The sequence below is a fragment of the Notothenia coriiceps genome, unplaced genomic scaffold (genome assembly GCF_000735185.1).
Source record: "Notothenia coriiceps isolate Sejong01 unplaced genomic scaffold, NC01 NC01_scaffold00034065, whole genome shotgun sequence".
Lineage (NCBI taxonomy): Eukaryota > Metazoa > Chordata > Actinopteri > Perciformes > Nototheniidae > Notothenia > Notothenia coriiceps.
The window spans coordinates 538-4,102 of NW_011366766.1; the positions used below are offsets into that span (position 1 = coordinate 538).

Sequence of the window (3,565 nt, forward strand, 5' to 3'; positions counted from 1 at the left end):
CAACAGGCTGCATTGAGATACCTTCACTTTTAACAGGGGTTATGATGAGGACATCACAGAGGAACAGCATGTATTTTTTCATACCCCCCCCCCAAAAAAAAACTAACTGACCCCTCCCTCATAGAAGACGCTCAGTCCAACACTGTTGCTAGGCAGCATTCGTCAGTTGCTAGGAGATGCTGATGGCAGACAGAAAGGGACAGAGGAGTCCTGCAGGATTAACTGGAGAATTAAGTGTGAGATTTGAGCAAAAGACAGGAAGAGTTCATCATTTGAGAAGAATTTGGAAATGTATATTCTGTATAAAAAATAGTGCAGAGATGATGCTTTTTGCTAAAGAAATTAGCATCGCAAAGGGTTTCCATGACAGAAAGCCAATGGGCTTTCTACATGTGATTTTGGATTATGTTCTGCAATAATCTCTGTAGCAAACTAACATTTATGATACACAAGTCATGGCCTGTTGCTTCAGGATCATTCAGGATAATCTCCACACATTAACGCAACTTTCTTGAAGTAAAAAGCTAGATATGTGGACAAGTTGTTGTTGTTGTTGTTGTTGTTGTTACCTGAAAGAGAGGCTAGAGGATGGGTTATCAAATTCTCAAATTCAGAATAAACATGCGGATAAAGCTGAATTTTTTTACTGAGGTATGTTTATTTCTTTCTTTATTGAACAGCTGTCCCGAACATCATATTTGATATCAATCCACCTGGAGTCCTTGAAAGCTCTGTATTACATTCTGCAACTTAAACTGAATTAAAGGAAGTGTAATTGTGTGATTGAAGTCTAAAGAGAGAGAGAGAGAGTGAACACAGGGTTAGGCAGTGATTGAGATCCCTGCTGTTCCACTGGGAAACCCTCTGTAATTAAACTCAGAGTGACACAGACAGACAGACATTAACATCCGCACAGCGCCACCGCCACCTACTGGACGCTTGATGTAAGTGCAGACCCTCTAAATCTGCGTGGGTTCATTTATCTATTATTTTCGGCACTTATATTAAATAAAATACATAAAACCTTTAGACTATATATTTTAGGATTCAATAAACATACGTTTTTAACTGCAGCTCATGCACAATTATTATTATTTTCATTGAGCGTTTTGTGTAGTTCCACCATCCCGAGAAGAGAGATCCAGAGAATGAAAAATACAAATAGATAAAGAATAATAATGATAAATAATAATAAGAATTATACATAAGAATTACAATTACAACTTCTAATTACAAAAAATATTAATCATATTAATAGTGAATTACCCAAAAAATATGATTTTGATCAAATATATATATTTTTTAGACTCCGCACACTTTTTTTTACATCTAATAAAATCAAATTGATGTTGTGTTTCTACCTGTGTGTGTGTGTGTGTGTGTGTGTGTGTGTGTGTGTTTGTTTGTGTGTGTTGTTCAGCTCCAGCAGGCTCCAGTGAGAATGAGGAGCGTGTCTTCAGGCAGCGTCTCGGCCCCAGGAAGCGTCAGGGCGCCGTCAGGAGGAGAGTCCACCAGGTCAACGGACACAAGTTCATGGCAACGTTCCTCAGACAGCCCACCTACTGTTCTCACTGCAGGGACTTCATCTGGTAAACACACACACACACACACACACACACACACACACACACACACACACACACACACACACACACACACACACACACACACACACACACACACACACACACGGTATAATTACAATCCAAGGAAGCACAATTATGTTAATGATGTGTTAAAATGTATATTGTATGAAAGAGAGCGGAGCTGCCGAGATATACCGACCTACAAATATTATGCTGCAGACTGAATAAGCTTCTACTCATTTTTTCATTTCTTGTTTTTTTGCACCTTGTCTGTATTCTCATTGAATTGATTTAGTGGAATAAACCCCCACAAAACCTAAATTGTTTCATACAGATCCTCACTGCAAATCTGACCAAGTTACCAGAACTAAAAATAGAAAACCTCCTATTACTTTAGTTCATTCACTTAAAAGTACAATATTTTCTTAATATTATCTGTATTTGTGCTGCTTTCCTTTGAGCCGTTAACAATATGTTAGGTCTTGTTTTCTGTGATTCATGCTGAGTTTATTCTCTGTTTGACTTTTAGGGGCGTCTTAGGAAAACAGGGCTACCAGTGTCAAGGTAAGATGGAGTTTCTATATTCCATCATTTCGACTGAAGAAACTTAAAAGATACACACGTGCACTTAATCATGTGTTACTTAAATCCATGTGTGTTTCTCTTGCAGTTTGCACCTGTGTGGTCCATAAACGCTGCCATGAACTGATCATCACTAAGTGTGCAGGGATGAAGAAGCAGGAGGACACAGTGGAGGAGGTACTCTTTAAAGTAGAGACACTACATATACACCTGAACATGAGCAGGAGAGGACTCTTTAAAGTAGAGACACTACATACTGATATACACCTGAACATCAGCAGGAGAGGACTCTTTAAAGTAGAGACACTACATACTGATATACACCTGAACATCAGCAGGAGAGGACTCTTTAAAGTAGAGACACTACATACTGATATACACCTGAACATCAGCAGGAGAGGACTCTTTAAAGTAGAGACACTAAATACTGATATACACCTGAACATCAACAGGAGAGGACTCTTTAAAGTAGAGACACTACTGATATACACCTGAACTTCAGCAAGAGAGGACTCTTTAAAGTAGAGACACTACATACTGATATACACCTGAACATCAGCAGGAGAGGACTCTTTAAAGTAGAGACACTACATACTGATATACACCTGAACATCAGCAGGAGAGGACTCTTTAAAGTAGAGACACTACATACTGATATACACCTGAACATCAGCAGGAGAGGACTCTTTAAAGTAGAGACACTACATACTGATATACACCTGAACATCAGCATGTATGTGCAGGGCGTTTACTGTACTACTACATGTTGAACGTGCTCCAGGTAAAAGATAATTTGAATAAAACTATTTGAATAAGTGCCGCTATGTGCACTTATCATCATTACTCAGTGCTTCCCTGGAGTGTGTGTTGCAGCGATGAGCGGCTGGCAGGGCTGTGTGCAGTATTTATTTTATTATGAAACACCAAAAACTCTGGTTATTCCTAGCATAACGGCGGGATGTGTGTTCAGGCTCACTCAGCTGCTCGTGGTGCTGTATGTGCTGGGGTGAGTAACAGCGTTTGAAGAGTGCTAAATAAATTAAGTTGGATTTAATTATTAATTGATTACATTACATCGTAAGCATTCAATTTCATGTTTCTGATGCTTTTATGCACAGCAAAGTGCATAAACCGTAAAGATAGAAACATAAATAAAAATGCTAATATACTGGTTTTAAATAAGCAAAAACCCTAGTTCTAGTGTATTTAAATACATTACTTGAGTTAATGTACTTTTTAAGAAAAGCATCAAGACCCACCTGTTCCGCACCACATTTTACTGACTGTCCTTTATTTTAATTTTTTTATTCTAACCTTTTCACCTTTTTACATTACATGTCACTTGTTAGACACTTGTATCCAAAGCGACCTACATACTCAATACTGTGGACAATCCC

The 3,565-nt window shown here is 38.4% G+C and overlaps 1 long non-coding RNA gene across 1 annotated transcript; it reads left to right on the forward strand.

The window, feature by feature from the left end:
* Positions 1-1,424: 1,424 nt before the first annotated feature.
* Positions 1,425-2,345, forward strand: LOC104961942 (uncharacterized). Its single transcript, XR_800157.1, has 3 exons — positions 1,425-1,589; positions 2,116-2,150; positions 2,257-2,345. It is a non-coding gene; the product is annotated as an uncharacterized lncRNA (long non-coding RNA).
* Positions 2,346-3,565: the final 1,220 nt, after the last annotated feature.